The sequence below is a fragment of the Vidua chalybeata genome, chromosome 4 (genome assembly GCF_026979565.1).
Source record: "Vidua chalybeata isolate OUT-0048 chromosome 4, bVidCha1 merged haplotype, whole genome shotgun sequence".
Taxonomy (NCBI): domain Eukaryota; kingdom Metazoa; phylum Chordata; class Aves; order Passeriformes; family Viduidae; genus Vidua; species Vidua chalybeata.
Window position 1 is genome coordinate 28800002 of NC_071533.1, and position 18377 is coordinate 28818378.

The following is an 18377-nucleotide window of genomic DNA, read 5'->3' on the forward strand; positions in this document are numbered from 1 at the left end:
CAACACTGATTGGGGTTGCCAACATGGTCAGTGGTACTGTGGTTTCAGACTTACCCAGGTTCTGTGGCTAGGGGTAACTTGTCTGTGGCCAGTGGATGGAGGCTGTGCTCAGACTGGGCTGTGACTGCTGGAGCGCTTGCCTGCTGGAGTTGGCTGCGGTTTAAAGCAAGACCTTAATTTCAGATTTGTTTTTTTGTTTTCTCAGTGGTCATTTTCAAGAGCTCTGAGCTTTACCCAAAGGTGTACCGAGTACACTCCTTACTGGTTTTAGCTGTGGATTCCTGGGGGATGAGTGTGAAAATGGCCTAGGACCTATGGACTTTACAAGGTAGCATTAATTTTGAATTGGCAGTTGAGCATGGCAAGCTCTGCATGAACCAAACAACAGTTTTGAGATGAGCAAGGTGCTTCAGTTGGGAAGGCCATTAAACTGAGCGCTTCATGAAGATCAGACTAGACTGAACGCTGAGGGCAAGTAACCTTCAGCACAAAATAAAGTTCAGTCTCAAATCCTGTTCAGACCTGCCTTGTACTGCCAAGTGCTGACTCGGATTTGATGCTTGAACACTCCGGGAAGTAGCTGTATTGTTGTTGATCTAGGATACATTGAGTTGTGTGGATAAGATGATGTGAGACTTCTGCTGGGCTTTTATTGGTGGGATTTTGCAAACTTTTCCAAGTGCATTTCTGCAAGACTCTTTATGGCAGTAATACCAGGACATCTCTTTTATCCAGTTTTAGGATGATGTTTGCCAAGAGTCCAGTTTAGAGAAGCATTTTTATTTGTGTTATCTGAGGGAACCTACAGTGTTCTGGGAAAACTGCTTCCTCCTTCATTCATGGTACCCATTGCTTTCTGTAGAGTTTTCAGTCTGTTCCTGTTACAGTGTGCCAGGAACAAAACAAAGGTACAACAGTGGTAGGACAGAGATTTATATGCCTAATGCCCACAAATGACTCATGATAAAATTAATATTCTAGGCTTTTGTCCTAATAGAATACCAAATTATGGCACACTTCACTCAAGACTTGTTTCTTGAATGATGTGTACATAGTAACTTTCTAGTCTGTGTGCTGAATTCCTCTTGGAGCATGTTCTTTACATTTTTAGCAGGTGTTTTTCTCCCCAGCAATACCCAGTGAGCAGTGGTATCTGATAAGGCACAGATCCTGCCATACAGCAAGGTAGGGTTGTTTATGAACTTCCTGAAAAATTAATTGGCTGTGGTTTCCACAGCATCAAAATCTGCAGGGCTTGATTTGAGACAGAGGTGCTTGACCTAATTTGCTTCCAATGCATCTAGCAGTTTCTGCCCCATGAAACCACACAGTGGAAAAATACTGAAGGTGTACAGTGATTTGGTCTTGCTTGACTTTGAGAGACTTGTGCAGTGCCTTCTGTATCAGTGCAAGGTTGGCAGCAGAGGACTGCTAGAAGGGCTGATTTTTCCCTAGGCTATCCCAAAACAAGTGTTCTCACATTTAGGAAGACTCCCCCCACTTGCTGCGTGGCCAACATACAGAGGGAGAGCTTCTTGCAGCAGGAAAAAAAAAGGCATCTTTGTCATGCTGTTTCTGAAAGTTTATGATGGACACAGCAGAACTGCAAAATTGTCCTGCAGTACAGACCTTGAATCTGCATGGTGCAGCAGCTGCCTGCTGCATCTCTAGCTGTTGTTGTGGAACTCTGTTGCTGGCTAGTTAGTACCTCTCTTCACTCCCTGTGGCCTCTTTCCTAAAAGCAGCAATCAGGTATGGATGGCAAACAGTTTTTCTCTGAACAGATAGTGTTAGAAAGCAAAAACTTAGCAATGTGCAGAGCTGAAATGCACAGGCTGTACAGTGTGGAGGATGGAGAGGCAGGGACCTCTGTCTGAGGCTGGCTGACATCAGTCTTGTACTCTAAATATTCCTGTTGCCCATGTCCGAACAGTTGCATTTTCATCTCTCATGAAAATTCTCAGATAAATTGAGATCAATAAAGGAAGTACCAAAAGATGGTGTAATGGCTGGTGATAAAGATCCATTCTGAGAAGTAGTCATCTCATATTGATGTTCCTGACACTTGAATTTTTATCTTTCCACCCTCTCTATATATTTATATCCTGTCTAACTCACCAGTCTGTACACATGTTCTCTTTTACTACAGTATGGGGAAAATAGCATGATTGTCAAATTACTGATCTTTGCACTTTTCAGGATTACATCCTCAATGTATAATAATATGCAGCTGTATTTATTGTGATGCGTAATAGGGAATAGTTCGAGTTGTTTATGTAGAATTCTTTTTTTTTTTCCAAAAAGAGCTGAACAGCTGGGACCATGTTTATATGGGACCAAAGTGGGGCTTGAGGCACCTACATAACTTAGCTGTTTCCTTACTTTTGGAATTCTTCATCTGTGAAGCTGTGAGTGGCTCACAGGAGCAATGACCTTCCTTAGTAGGGGGATTTAGTCATGATGGGACACACAGGAGCTGGAGCAGAAGTGGCAGTAGGCTGCTCTGCACACCTTTGAGAGATCTGCTCTACAGAAGGCTTCTTGCAAATTGCAGACGCACCCGGGGGTAGCCACGGGGCATGGGAAATTGCAAATCCAGACAAACTGGTGTATGACTCAGCAACAGCTGTGTGGTGACAAACTCTCACTTAATGATAGAGAGCTGTTTCTCGGTCTAAAATGTTTTTTTAAAGTGTGCTGTAGGTTGAGAGAACAGCTGCTGGCTTGGCCTCCACTGCCTTAATGTGGGCTTTGAGCTAGCCGGCCTCTGTCCCTCTGTTGAACTTCTTGGGTCACTCCATTTTGCACCACTGTACTGCTGAGCAGCCCAACTAGGAACAAGCAGTGAGAGCTGGAATAATCAGTTCTGGCTCAAAGTATTCCCTGGGTAGTCCTTTGGATGGGTTGGCTTTCTTGGGGAAGCCTCATCTGGACTGTATCTTCAGGAAGCCAGCATGCCGTGTTCAGAGAGAAACAAGCAGGTGGACCTCTCCACATTTCCGGGACATTCCAGATGGACAAACTTATCCTTTTTATATGTCTGTGCTACTGCAGTGAGAAGAAGAGATGAAGGATTTTATTTCCTCTCCTGGTCTGCATGCTGCTTCTTACGCCCTTGCTGTGTGTGGCTGTATTTTTGTATTGTGTTTGCATGGCAAGGTTTTGGTAGCAGGAATGGGGCCCTACAGTTTGCTCCTGTAAGAAGCTGCTGGACACTTCCCATCTCTCTGACAGCCAATGCCAGATGGCTTCAACATCGACTCACCACTGGCCAAGGCCAAGCCCATCAGCAATGGTGGTAGTACCTTTGGGATAACGTACAAGAAGGGGAGAAAAACCAAAACCCCTTTGAGCAGCAATTGCAGCTGGAGCAGGTAGACGCTCAAAGGAGACTGTGATCCTGTGAGGAGCCTGTGCTGGAGCAGACTTCAGACAGGACCTGTGGACCCATGGAGAGAGGAGCCCACACTAGAGTAGGTTTGCTGTCAGGATTTATGACCCAATGAGGGACCCCAGTCCATGAAGAACTGCAGTCTGTGGGATGGGGCCCCACACTGGAGAAGGGGAAGAGTGTGAGGAGTCCTTCTCTTAGGAGGAAGGAGCAGCAGAGGCAATCTGTGATGAACTGACTGCAGACCCCATTCCTTACCCTCTGTGCCACTGGAGAAGGAGGAGGTAGACAAAATTAGGAGGAAAAAGTCAGGAGTGAAGTTGAGCCCAGGAAGAAGGACTGGATAGGGCAGAGGTGTTTTAAGATTTAGGTTTATTTCTCATTATCCTTCTCTGATTTGATTGGTAAAAAAATTTAAGTAATTTTTCAAAGTTGAGTCAATTTTGCCCATGACAGAAACTGGTGAGTGATCTCTCCCTGCTCTTATCTCAATGAGTCTTTCATTGTATTTTCTCTCCCCTGTTCCCATTGAGGAAGGGAGTGATAGAGTGGCTTTGGTGGTCGTGTAGCATCCAGCCAGGGTTAACCCACCACAATTTTATAGGCAGAACTGCTGGATGAGGTTGAATGTGCTGAAGCAGAGGGTGCTTGGTGGCAGGTTTCCAAACCAGGGAGTCAGCAGCAAGCACCAGGCCTACTTACACTCGTTGCATAATCAAATGAGTTTTCAGCTCCCTGTGCATTTCTCTAAATCTTCTTTTTGAACAGCCTCTTTCTTTGTCCGAGAGATTTTCGTGTTCTTATTTCAGACAGTGATGCATGCACTAGATTTGGAAAAGTCTCATATCCATATGACTCTTGTATATCAAAGTGGCTAAATTTAGAAAATCTAACAAAAAAGAGCTTCCCCATCCTGTGATCTGACATCATGTTTCTTGGTCGCTGTTATTTTTACTACAGAACAGCTTAAATCTATTTTGGTTGGGCACTAAGTGATGGCTACAGTGTGAAAGAAGAAATTTGTTTCTGTGAAGTCAGGCGGCCATGCTGCAGCTTCAGGGCTCTGAGGGCAGCCTGCTCATGCTGAGCATGTGCCAGTGCTGTGTTAGGGCTCTCTTACAGCCCTGCTCAGCTTTCTCAAGCCCTGCCTGCTCAGTAGAGGGTCTCTGGGGCTCAGAGGAGCAATGACCTTCCTTAGTAGGGGGATTTAGTCATGATGGGACACACAGGAGCTGGAGCAGAAGTGGCAGTAGGCTGCTCTGCACACCTTTGAGAGATCTGCTCTACAGAAGGCGTCTTGCAAATTGCAGACGCACCCAGGAGTAGCCACGGTGGCTACTGGCTGTGAACTTCTTCAACATCTTGTAGATGTAGTGAGTGGCAGTGGTGATGGATTTTAATACACACGCACCCCCCACCACACACACACACACACTGCCCAGTACTTCACTCATCCTCCAAATTCAAGGAGGACAGTATAAGAAAGATGTTTGACTGGCAGCAAAGTAGAAGATGCAATGGGAGTTTACGTGGGACCTAGTCATGCCTCTGGTTTCACAAATCTCTTTAATACATGGATCTTTCACTGTACACTCTAAGGACCACTGTTAGGACTGAGCCATCCCTGCCTGGAAAATGCACTGGTAGAATCATGCCCTGCTGAGCACCTTTAGCTCTTGATATCAGGAATATGTTATTCAAGCTTTCAAACTTTCTTACTCATTTTGGTTTGGGTTTTTTATTTATTTGGGTTTTAAGCCATCTCTTTTGTTAAAACTTTCTCTATGGAGGTTCAAGCTCATATTTCATTATAGCTAACTGTTCTGCTTCAACAACCTTCTGACTTGTTTCTGCACATCCCACGCCTGCTTTCATATTGAGATGGAGTGAAGGAAGACAGCTGGGATGTTGGGAAGAGATGGTTTTTTTTGTTGACCTCAATATCCCAGAAATCTGCTGAGCAAGAATTTATTTCTTACTTTATCATCATTTTAAGCTTCTGGTGGATAATTGTTTAGAAATGTTCAGCGGGTGAAAATGGAAGCAATATGAGACTCACTCTGGAACTTTTATCATCTTCAAGTGCTTTTGTTCAGGTTCATGGTGGTGCCAGAGGGCTATGTAGGGAGTGAAACTCCAGTGTGCCTTGTTCTCACTAAAAGGCCCAGCCAGATCTGCATACCTGAACCTATACTGTCAGGAGTTTTGGGCAGGGAGTCTTGCTCATGCTGTAATGCGAAAGATCATGCTGTGATCTAGCATTGGTGACATTTTCATGGCAGCTTGAGTAAGCAAGAAGTTTGTAGTTTTTCAAAGGAGCACGTGTGTGCCCAGAGGGAGCCCTACAGGCTCTGAGGTGATCATTACTGGATTTTGGAAATATCTTAAGTGATGCTTGCATAGGCAAATAATTCAGCTCAGCAAGTGGCTGCTGTGGTCAGCTTGGAGCCTTCCTAGGGTGAGGCGCTGAAATAAACAATCAAGAGTTGAGTCTTGTGTGCGTCTTCTCCTAAGCAATATGTTTGTACCTCAAAGGCTCAGCCAAACTAAAGACTTCCTTGGATGAAAGAAAAGTTTGGGAGCCTTCTGTTTGGATCAGAAAAAACAAAATTACCTTTCTCTGTGTCTTTTGTAATGGAAAGCTACCACAAAGCTTTTGAAGCTGCCTGTTAGTTTTAACTTGTCTTTTGTCCTTCTTTGAAATAAATCACATCTTCTCTGACAAAAGAGTTTAGCATATTATGTACATACACACATGCACATTTTTTGAGTGCCTGCAGTGAAGTTAAGAAAATGTTGCCGAACATGGCAAGATCATATTCAGTTTAGTAATTCAGACAGGATCTGATTTTAAAAAAGGAAAAAAAGTTAAAATAAGTAAAGAAACCCCCCCAACCAACCATTGGGCTGAAGAGGGTATGAGAGGAGATGCTTAGTGGGCTGTTTTGGGAAGTGTGGTACGTTGGCTCTGAATCTGTGACTTGGACTTCTGGCCCAGCACTTTGCAGTGCTTCCCATTAAAAGCTGGCAGGTATGCAAGTGTGGCCAGGTGTCTTTGGCTAAGGGAAGCTGAGCAGTGTGGCTGTTCACTTACTGCATGGCTGCTCCTGCTCCTGGACACCAGGGTGAATACTGGCAGCGTGGTCCTTGTAGCAAGGTTGGGTACCTTGAAGGCAGTTCTTGACCAGCCTCTGGTTTATCACCACTATGAGATCACAAGTTGTCACGTTTTATGGCAGACCCATGCCTAGGCTTCAGGTCTGAGTTTATTACTCTTAGCTGTGCTTCCTGAAGCATTTAGCATCAGTATTTTCCTGAAATATCACCTTTGGTTGAAAGCCATGTGGCAAAACAGCCTCTGTTCTGCATCTGCTGCATCATACAAGTTTTGTGCATGATTCTGCTTCTCTGGCATGTACCAAGTGCACCCGGTCCCATCTGAATCTTTCAGGTGAGCATTGGAACTGAGAGCTGCCTACAAAGTTATGGTTCTGCTGGAGACAGCACTTTTACCCCTTGCTCTGTGCTGCTTTGTTCTCAGTTGCATAATGCAGTGTGATGCGGATAATCCAGTCATTGTTACAAAAGGATTTTAAACCCTTTTTTAATATCGGAAGTCATTTTTAATAAAGCTTTGCCTTGCTTGGAGGACTGTTCCCCTGGCTTGAGTGTTTAAGAACAAAATGCAGGCGACTGAGGGAGGTGGGAGGGAACCAGCTCAGGGAGGAGGGAGGCAGGTGCCTCTGTCTGGCACCCAGGCGGTTGCTGGTGAAGTCCAGAACTGTGGGACGCATTTCCAGTAGCACCAAGCATGCAAAATTCTTATGTGCCCAGATAGAGACAGCTCGTAGGTGTGTGTGTTCTCAGAATTTTTCACTCACAGAGCAGACTTCTGGTGGTGGAGAGAAGGAAAGGCTTGATCTAGTCCAGTCTGACTTCTCTTCCTCTTTAACCCTCTGTGTCCAAAACACTGGTAGTCCTCTAGAGCCTCCTGCATCTCAAAACAAGCTGTGGTCCTGGACAAAGGGCAGCATTTACTTCTCTTGTAATGGCAATGGCATACAGTGTGTGTAATTGACCTTATTTCTTTGGCTGTTGCTCCACTACTGTATTGTGGAAAGTGCACTCACTAGAACAGTGTGTGAACTCTTATGTAGCTCTGAAATGTATTCTCTTCCCACTTTTCTGGCAGTAGCCACCTCTTGAGCTGCTACACCTGCTTCACCTCCCCTCAGAGAAAGCCTGACTGGGGACTTGAACTGTGGCACTTGGTGTTTGAGAGCAAGCATTCTGCTGCTTCCTGGTTTTTTTCAATCCCAGTAGTCCTCACTCTTGGGATACCTCCAGTGTATGCTTAAGATATCCCTGAGCCTCTTCTTTGATGAGTGTAAGTTGATGACTGGGAAGTTTTAAGGTGGTTCCTCCCAAAGACACATCCATCCAGAGGAGAGCCAGTAAGCTTGCAGTTCAGGTGAGTCAATAAAACATCTGAAGGAGGGGGGGATCAGGGCTGTGTTACAATTACACTGGTGAGTAAGTACCCTAGAGTTACCCACCTGGTGGAAACCTAGAAGTAATACTGGTTTGCAGCACAAATAGGGGACCAGGAGAGAGCTCAGCTCTAGGACAGAATTCCCTGTGAGAGAAAGGTGCAAGGGAGTAGAGGAAATGGTGGAGGAGTTAAATGTTCTCCTGGCAGCACTGCTGCTTCCCTGGGAGGCTGATGAATTCAGCTCTGAGGCCCCAGAGCTCCTTCCTGGTACAGTAACAAATGTGACTACCATAGAAGTGATTTTTGAACAGCAAAGATAGATGCTGCAGGTGACTTTTGGTCATGGAGAACCCAGACCAGATGGCATTTAGCAGGCAATGAACTCTCTAAGAGTTAAGTAACAAAGCTATTGTTTCTGTATTCCCATCACTTATTCTACCGTCGGAATGGGAGGCATTCCCATGGTAGAATAAAAAGCAATAAGCACTGGTCTCAGCAGAGATAATAATATTATAAGTTCATAAACAAGCACTTTTCATTGGGAAAAAGGTATTTGTAAGAAAAAGCTAGGTATTGCGTTGATTTATGGCAATTAGTTGTCTGTCCTCTACTTGGATATTAGGGAATGAGAGGGTTCAGAAAAGAGTGGTTAAATTATTGAAGATGTTGAGGAATCACAAGTCAACACAAAAAGAAAAGTTAAAAGATTAGTTCTTATCCCCTCTGGAAAAGGGAGCAAGTAAAAGCTGTTAATAGTAAAAGGACAGACAGAGCTTTTTTCTATCATCGAGCAAGAGAAAGCCAGCACGTCACTCAAACTTTGAAGACTGCAATTTTGGTAATAACAAAAGATACTTTAAACCAAACAAATAGAGCAGATTCGAAACAGAAATCAGGTTTCCACCTCTGTTGGCATAGGGAGACTCAGACTCTGAGCTCTCTGGAGTGCTGCTTGGGTACTTCCATGTGCACCAGCAATGCTTTTATAGTGGCTGTATGCAATTCTCCAAAAGGAGAATTGGCTACTGGTCTTGGTGCTGTGCTCCCTCTGATTTTAGCCATATGTCTTGATGCAAATCTACATCACACTTTGTTTCACAAGGAAGAAACACTTGAACTAAGGATGTACTTAACAAACTAGAGCATAAATGAAACAAATATATGCAAAGAAGGAAGTTACATCTGATGTCCTTGTAATTAAGGAAACCTCTGATCCTGCAGCTTCATGGTCAGCTAAAGCTATACCTGTGGACAGCCTGTAATATGGGGTTAGTTATTATTATGTAGAAAGTGGATAGCTTTGAAGGAAAAATGCCAAGGAGGCATTTTGTTCTAGAATAAATTTTGTGATGTATGTGCATAGACCAAATTCCCCAGTAAAGTGACTTCAGTATGAAGTCATGTTGATAGATTAGAACAGGGATGAGCTCAAGTTGGTTCAATAAGCGGGTAAAACACTTGATTTAACGTTTGAATATGAGCAGGACCTTTGGTGTAAAGACTTTTTTCCTTAGACCAGTCAATGTTGAAGGGTAAAAAAAAAATGTTCCTGTGTTTAAGTGGGCTCTGTGGTTGTCCTGATGAACAGCGAGTGTTTTAGGGTGACCAAAACAGCTTTACAGAGGAATATTGTGCATACATCTGACCTTAAGTGATCTAAGAGAATACTTACTATCACAGGTCTGAAAATACAGTTCCTGCCAGTTCAGTTTGCAAAACATACTAAAACCTTGGAATAGCCCTAAGGCAACAGCAACTCATGGAGTCAAGTTACTTTTACCCAGAAAGGAGTTTACTTTCTCAGAGAAAACTGTTGGGCAGAACACGTAGATGCAAGTCTTGCATGTGTGTTTTGGTTTGTTCTCCTTTTTCTTGGCTGGCAAAAGGTAAGTAAATGGGGGGGGGGGGGGGGGGGAAGGAAGAGAAGAAAAGAAAGGATGCTGTGGCAGAGTGTAAAAAGTTGCTACAAGGGAAAACTCAAAATTTTTCATTTACCAGCTGGACACCTGTCAACTTCCAGAAGAGGGGCTTCCTAGCCAGGATCCTACCTTCAACCATGGCATGCATGGACATCTTGCGAGGAAGGAGCAAGCCAACAGGGGAAAAAACTTGTCTCAAGCGCTCTCCCAGCCTTAGTCTGTCATCAGCAGATGACATCAGCACGTGGATTTGTCTCTTTAGTAATGCTTAAGGACACTTTGCCAGTTAATAGTCTGGTCTGCTTGTGAACCCTTGTGTTGCAGCAGTCTGCATCAGGTGCTTCCTTTTGCTTTTCCTCAAGTGCACCATGTAGTACCTGCATTAAGGCTTTCTAGTTTTTGTGTTGGAGCAGGCAGAAACCAATCAGCCAGTTCTGGGTGCAGTATTAGTAGCTAGACTATTGTGAGGAAATATGTCTCGCAGACTTGACTAATTCTCTGAATTTAGCAAAAGGGCAGGCAGAGTCTTGGCTCTGTCTCATCATTTGCATAAGGCTTGAAGTCAGTGGGACTGAGTCTTGTACAGCCTGCTCTGGGGGCTGGCTTTTCACATGGCTACCTATTAATGTGTTGTGACCTAAACACAGAGAGACAGAGGTAGCAGGATGGAGACAAGTCCTGGTACTCCCTGCAGACTTCAGTGGACCCTGCCTGTTAACTGTTTATCAATAGTAATGGCTTTGAGAACTCTTTTAAACTGCTTTTTTTTTTTTTCCATTTAGTTGGACCTGCAGTGTGTTGATCATCCACATGAAAAAAGGGTCAGCATCTCCTTTGTGATGGAGGAGTAATAGCTTTGAAACTACTGTTTGGAAAGATGGGCTGAGACTGGTGGGAATTGTTGCTGTCTGGTCTGTCTGCAGCCAGTGGTGTCTAGTGTTCAGGCACTAGATGGAACACTCTGTGTGCAGTTGTCCCTCACTGTTACTGGATGAGAATAGACAGGTTGGGGCTGGCTGCAGCTTTCTCTTCAGCTGGTGCCTTGCCTTGGCAAACTGAAAAAGTGCTTATGGCAGATATGGCTGAAGGGGTGGAATTAAAAATAACCAAAAGGTAGATTCTGGACTTGGTTACCCAGTGACAGGCCTGTTTCTATTCTGGGATGAGGATAATTCGCACTGAGCTCATTACACCATGACTCTCCCTTAAAATGCCTTGACAGTCAATTTCGTTCCAGCTAATAAGGTCCTAAAATGTTAATGAAGCAAATCAATTTTTCATGGCTTTGTATTGCAGTTGTCAGAAAGTGCTGTGTTGCAGCCTGACAATTCAAAAAGCTTTTCAGATATTAGGACAGCAAAACATTCAGCAATTTGAAGGATGTTTTATTTTCTCAATCTTTTCTCAGTGCCCCCTCTCATTTTTCTAAGACTTTATGCTGTGCTGTTTTCTTGTCCCCTTTGGTCACGTCCTTTCTCCATTGGCTCCTCTGGTCACTAATGGGAAGAGATGGCTTGTTCCCACCTTTCCTAGTGCACAGGGAGAAGAGAGATGGAGTGCCTAACAGAATAGATAGAGATGAAGCTGGACATGGGAGGCTACTCATTGTGAAATACTATTTGAAATATATTGAGTTTGATGGAACAGAGTGGAGAAACAGCATCTCATTCATCCCCTTTCCTCATCTTTTTGGAAGGAGCAGTAGTGTCAAAAGTCACAGCCCTCTCTCCTCATGGCAATTTGCTGAGATGTCATTGTTACCTGGCATACATTCTGTCTGCACTCAGTATCTCATGGACTGCAGAAGGAGGAGAGAGAAGTTGCATTCATTGTGCAGCCACATTGATGGTCAGTCACTTACCCACACTGGCTTAGGAGCAGGTTAGATGGCAACCATCTTTTATTCCTCAGAACTGCTTATTTCCCACTGCCAGCAGGAGACGGAAGGCTCCAACTTTCGCGACTGCTCCTGGAGTTATTTTGATGGAGCTGTTTTGATCATTTACTGTTCTCTGCATTTGTTTGTGAGTCTGCAGATGGGAAGTACTAAATTGTGTGGTTTGGGGAATGTAAGGGGATTTTAAATTTGCTTTTAATTGAATTCCATTTATAACTATAGTTAATTTCTATGTGCCTGAGAAAAATATCATTAACTAATGTTTTGGGAAAACATAGAGTTTTCCAAGTTTTGTACTTGGAAGCCTTGTACAGCCACACTGGTAAGGGATTATCTCAAATAACTCATGAGGGAAAAACTAGTGTGGGAGTTGTAATTTGGTATTTTGAATTTGAATAATTAACCCCCTGTAGCTGTTGAGTGGAATATCCAGAACACTTTCCACTCAAGTTCTTCCCCCAGAGATGTGCTCAGTCCAGTGCCAAGGGTTTCCCCAGAGCTTTTGCAAATGCTCAGGTGTGTCAATGTCCTCTTTTGCTGTGACAGTGATGCGTTAAGAGCTAGCTGACCCTATAATGACTTGGGGAACATGGAGTGTATTTAACTCCCTTAAGCCTTTCTGACCATAGCTGGTGTTTGTGTGACTCTCCCATTTCCTGAGTGGCAGAAAATAGAGTTAGTGATTGCCAGGTACAGCATCTGTCTGCCTGTGTCTCCTGGACAGGCCTTGCAGAGCACCTTAGCCTTTGGCACAGCCCTGGGCTTCCTGCCAGGGTAATTAGCATGGTAGCTTCTTAGGTAGGAGGTAAAGTGCAGGGTGATCTCAGCTGCTGGGGGAAAAGCTGCCTAGGCTTGAGCTGAGCAGAGCCCAGCTTCTGCAGCACCTCCAGGGTTCCTGGCCTGGGGAAATGCAGCTCTGGGTTCTGAAGCTTGACCTGTCAGCTCCAAGCTGAGAAGCATGCTGTCTGTTTCCAAAGCTTGTTTTGTGTTTCCTTCACCTCACATGACCTAAGAGCCTTGAGAAAACAATTTCTTGTGCAGCCATTCTGGGGAAAGTATGCAAGGTGAGCCATATATATGTCCACAGTCAGAGCTGTGAGGCCTAGAGATGCGGTGCTGTCTCAAGAGACAGCTGATGCTGTGAATGCAGGAGCTAGAAAGTTGTCCAGTGCTTGGATCAGCCAAGGCTGAGCCTGCCCCTCTAGCAATTGTAATGCTCTAGATTGGAGCTGGGCAGCCACAGGAGACTGCTCTGTGCTTAAGGAAGCTGTTAATATTTTTGGTCTTGAACCCTTCAAAGGAGAAATTGGTTCCTGTTGCATATTTTGTAAAGCTCTGACCCTTCCTCTCTGCACCCTTTTCTCTGTGCTATCAGCTTCTGGTCTTGGGGGACTCACCTCTGTAGGCTAGTCCTTTGTCTTGCAACTGGCTGCCCTTCCCACTTCACATCTCCAGAGCAATCTTTCTTTTTGTTTTCAAGCCTTCCTTTTCTTTTAAAACTATATCAAATCCCAGGCTCATTTGTACCTAGGCATGTGCTTTACCTGATGGGTGGTTCTGCTCACCAGCCTGCTGTTGTGATCATTACTTACCAACAGAGTTTTTCTCCTCTGTTGCCTATTTTGCCCAGCAGTCTCTCCCAGTAGGGCTCTTCAACAGATGGGGATTTTTTTTTTTTTTTTTTTTTTGTCTTTTGTTGTTGTTGATTTTGTTTGCTAGTTCTAAGCTCCTCTGACTGGGGACTGCAACATGAGGCTTATGAAACTTTTGTTCATAATGTGCATTTCACCCTGCTTTGCTCTTTTCAGGAGAATGACCTTCAGTGAGAAAAAATATTAAATCCTAACTTGGAGGTCTTTATCCAGCCCTCTGTCTCAAGCAGGCGGGGTAGATCAGGCCACTCAGGACTCCAGAAATAAATCAAGTGCAGTGTTCTGTCTTTCTGGGGAATATTTTTGTGCGTGACATGCAGCCAGTGCTGGAAGGAGCATATTAAAAATTCATACCAGTGCAGAGCAGTATTTTCTGTGCACAGTGCTTGAGAATAAGCTTGTGTGTCATGCACAGCAACATTTGTATGAAGCAAGTAATTAGTTTCATCTAAGCAGAGAATATTTAAACAGTGTGGAGTAGATGCAGGCTTGTTGTGAGACACCATCTCCTTCCCTTCTGCCAAAACTCTGGAAGATTTCTTCTAGAGCTGGCTGCAAAGTCCCAGTGTGTGAGGGCATTTCCTGCGCTTAAAGCAGAAGGGGAAATCTGTGCACATGGGTATTCATCTCACCCTGCCTCTGTGACAGCTTTGATGTAATTGTGTAAGTGCTCCAGCTATTGAACCTTAAAACAACAAACAGCCAGACACAGAAGCTGTAGCTTCTCCAGCCCCAATTTCTTTGCAGTTGTATGGATGAAAGTGGACGGGACTGCATGCAATGCAGAGGGGTGTTGTGAGAGCCAGGGCCCTCATGTGAGCCCTATTTTCTGACTGCTGTTGGAAACCAAGCATGAGGCACGTGCTTTGGGTATGTAGGCAGTGTTGAAGTGTTCTATTCTCTATTCTTCTGAAGGCATGACTGCTGAACGCGATGCTGAGAGCTGTCACAAGCAAAGATTAGTCAAAGGAGGCTTGACAGAGAAGCATTTGAGGCTGTGATGTAAAGTCTATCTCCAGTCAACCTCACTTGCAGTGGTTTGTCTTGGAAGGCCTTCAGCAAGGAGGAAGAGTGAGAAGGGATTTAGGGTAAGAGAACATATGAGCACTGAGGCTGGACTCCAGTAGGTCCTTGGTTGGAGCAGCTCTAGGATATATGATGGAGTAAGTAGGTCAGTGCTGAAGCAGGGCAAGATGTAGGAACAGCTTGGTTTTGGCTGCCATGCCCTTGTTGTAAAGCATGAGCAATATATCCTCAAGGTCCCTGCCAGACTGAAGAGAGAGAAGCAACACCACAGAGCTGGGGTCAGGTCCTGCTCATCCACTGCTGGCTGTTTGTCCCAATGGGGCCCAGATCCTGATGGCATGAAAATGATAAATATCATCAGGCTGATACTGTGCAAATGTACTGTCCTGGGAGCTCTGAGAAAGAGATGGCATGATAGGCTGGATTAGAGTATCTCATCCCTATGCCCTTGCAGCAGATTCTTGATACTTGAATGGGGAACCTTGGGCCACTTATCACAGCCACTGCAGTGGGAACTGCATGAAGGCAGGTGGTCTAGGTGGGATATTCTTCCTGCCTGCAAACCTTCCTCTCTGTTAGGCAGCCAAGTAGGCTTACAGCTGACACTGTCTGGCTGCCAGCATGGAGTAACCAAACACTGCTACAAGTACTCGCTTTTCTTGCTGTCAGCCTCTCTCCTAGCTCTCTGATTTGTCACGGGTATCTGGCATTTCACGGGTATTTTCTAAAGGCCAGAGAAGTGTGCTTTGCAGCATGCATGGGTCTGATCACTGACATGAGCTTTGAGTGAGCCTGTGCCTGTGTGTGTTCTGGCATAAAACAGTGGCAGTGAAGAACATCTTGCTGACATAGAAATAACTGCTTCAGGTGAGCTGGCTAATGCTGAAAGGAAACAGGCCTTTCTGGAAGAGCTCTGAGAAAGGGTGAAGGTTTGTTCCTGCCTTTCCCTGCAACTGCCCAGGTGTAGCACATTTCTTTTAAATGATGTGGGCAGCATGACTCGCTCAGCCCATCTGCCTGGGGGAGTTTACAAACCAACTTATGGCAGCAGCCAAACTGACCATGGTAGTTTCATGACAGGATCTTGGTTTGTGCCTCAACCTTAACTTGCTGGGCAGCACGTTTTACCAAGTTGTGGAGACCAATTTCTGTGCCAAAACACCAGGAGAGCGGTCATGGGACAGATACAACTTTTCTGCACCATTTGTGCCATTGCAAATGAGAGGCAGCAAAGGAGCATCTTCTCAAGCATTTGCTCTCTGTTTGCAGGTGCTTTTAACCAGGCTTGGCAGGTGCCTCTCTACTATCAACTGATCTGGGATTTAGATGCATCTAAACATCAGGCTTTGATCATCAAGTACCCAGCCTTAAAGTGCCCTTAAAAATAGGGCTCATACTCTTAAATCAGATTAATAATCTTAGTCATGCAGATTTGTCTACTGAAAAATGAAGTTGTTCTTCACACACTTGACTGTCATTAGCCTTAAGACAAAGTAGTTGGAGTTTTGGTTAAAACCTTTTTGGCTTCTGTGGAAGTTAACATTAAAACTAAGTCCATGTTGAGACTAAGATAAGCTTTGTGGTTGTGTGTGTGCTATTGCAGGCAATCTTTCAGAGAGGGCAGGGAGAATTGAGGTTTCCAGTAAAATTTGTGACATGCTTACAGAGGAATGTGCAAAATACAGTCTGTATGTAGGGGAAGAACAAGTTGTCTGCAAGTTCTGCAGACACAAGATGCTACCTTTAAACTACACTTAAACTTAGCAATTAAGCCAAGCAAACACCTCCCCATGCCAACCACCTTTTGTATCAATCAGTCCAATACCTCATTGGATCTCCTCTTTCCCATCCTGCTGTGGCCCAAAGACTTTTATTGCTAATCTCCTACAGTTTGAATAATTTCTGAATAGAAATACAAGGTTTCTGAAACCTCTAAGAGATTCTGGGCCTGGAGGGTTGTATCCAAGTAGGGTGTCTCAATGCTAGTTTGTTATAGCATACATTACAGTGCATATTATAATGGCATTTGCACTGGCTTTTATTCAGTAGTGATATGAGGTGTGATTTAGATAGTTATACCTAGTTTAGTATTGTGATGAATTTGTGCAACAAAGATGACCAGTTTGCAGTGAGAAGGGGATAAGAATAGTAGGATAAAAGGGGATAAAAGCAGCAGGATACCTTTTATCTGAAAGGGGGATGAATAGTAAGGATGCACAGGTGACCTCTGTCCATTTGGTGCGTGATATGTCTTACTGATAAATTGTAAGAAGAGTCTTTCTACTGGGCTGGGGAGCAGCATGTATGTCAGCAGGAAATGGGAGTGGGGCTGGAAGAGATTTCGTTGGGGCTGGGTACAGGCTAAGGTGAGCTTTATCCCAAAGACAGCCTAGAGAGGAAGGTAAAGCCATGAAGAAAAGGAGGGTGACTGAAGAGCCATGGCAAGGGTTTTGCCTGCAAATCAGACATCTATTTTACCCTACATCAGTCTCCTGTGTGTGAGAGATCACCATCTAAGTATTTCTGAAGTGAGAAGATGGAAATAGAATGAAGGCTCAAGCAGACGGACCAGTCTTATTGCACTCCTCTGATTTAAGATCTAGTGGATATTAGCCCTGTCTTTAAAGTGCATAATGGTGCACTGATTTTGTGACTCGTTTTTCAGAGATAGTGCTTTTAGTACAGTTATTAATACTGCAGTTTGGAAGTCAGCCTGGGGTTGGAAACCTGGGAATTGTTGGGAGCTGGAGCCCTGTGGTGTACATGCTTGATGGGGTGCAATGCTGTTTTCAAAATATGACAGCTCATGTAATTGAAGACGCTGCCTTGTAGACTTAACTTTGAATTGCAAATGCCATCACATTTCTTCTGGTTTGGAAGATGCATCTTCCTCACTTAAAAGCTGCTCTGCCAGTTCAGGTTTAAGTGTAGGTGTGAGGTGAGGGGAGATACTCAAACTATTGTGAATTCAGACTGCAGACTATGGGAGCAAACTGGAATTGCTGGCCCTACAAGTATCTCTCATGGGGAACTGTGCGTATTCCTTGCCAAGCCCTTCCCTCTGTTTTCACGATATGAAATGACATGCTGTTTTCTGAAAGTGAGAAGAGAAGCAGAACAGGGAAGGAGAAGAGGAAAGCACCATTTGTAGGGCTTCATGCCCCGTGATGGGGCAGCCTGTTATGCTATTGCTGCACAGGCTGAGCAGTACTTTAAAGTGTGATTTCTTTTCTGTTTTTCCAGGAGTGCCTGGCAATAGTCACTAGACAGAAGGAGACATTTTCTGATGTTCTTTAACAGTAGAGGAATTTATTGCAAGTGCATTTAAAAATAGAGGAGTCCAAGGACCATCTGTCTTGAGTGTTTTAGTGGAAATGGGGACAGCTTGCAGTGGCTGCTTGATTGATGGGTCCAGAGAGTTTTGTGTGGACCTATGGCTGCAGCCCACTTACAGCTGGCCTGCCTCTGTAAAGAAAGTCACTGATCAAGCCGGATGTGACCTGGTGCCTCTGCTTTGGGTAGGTCTGTTTGGCACCCATGGAGGCAAACTCAGAAGAATTGAGCCCTTGCTAGTCATCCCATATTGCCTTTGAGAGCCAACCCTACCTCCCAGACAGGTATCAAGAGGTGTTTCTGGTGCTGTTGGGTGTCTAAGCTGTAGGTGGACTACTCTGAGGAGATGGCATGTTGATGGCTGAGGGATCTGCCTTACTGGGGCCAGTCATGTGTGGAATAGAGCCAGGAGGAAACTTGATTTGCTCTGAGCAAGCTGTTGGGGAGTGTTCCCCAGGGCTGGGCACATCTCAGCAACTGGCTTTCCCCTCTCACTGTGCTGACCTGTGTCTTGCCCTGAACTACATTCTGCAAGGGTGCCAGCAGTGAGGAGCTGCCAACTTGGCACTTGAACAGCGGAGCTGACGCAACTCATTTCACAGAGGGATACCAGGCGTTGTGAGAGCCCCCCATTGCTACTGACTCAATACAGAGCTCGTATTGCCTC

At 44.7% G+C, this 18377-nt stretch overlaps 1 protein-coding gene across 4 annotated transcripts in view; it reads left to right on the forward strand.

Moving 5' to 3' along the window:
* The window catches only part of MFHAS1 (multifunctional ROCO family signaling regulator 1), a 35279-nt gene that overhangs the window by 10571 nt on the left and 6331 nt on the right, over nucleotides 1-18377 (forward strand). The window lies entirely within an intron of this gene.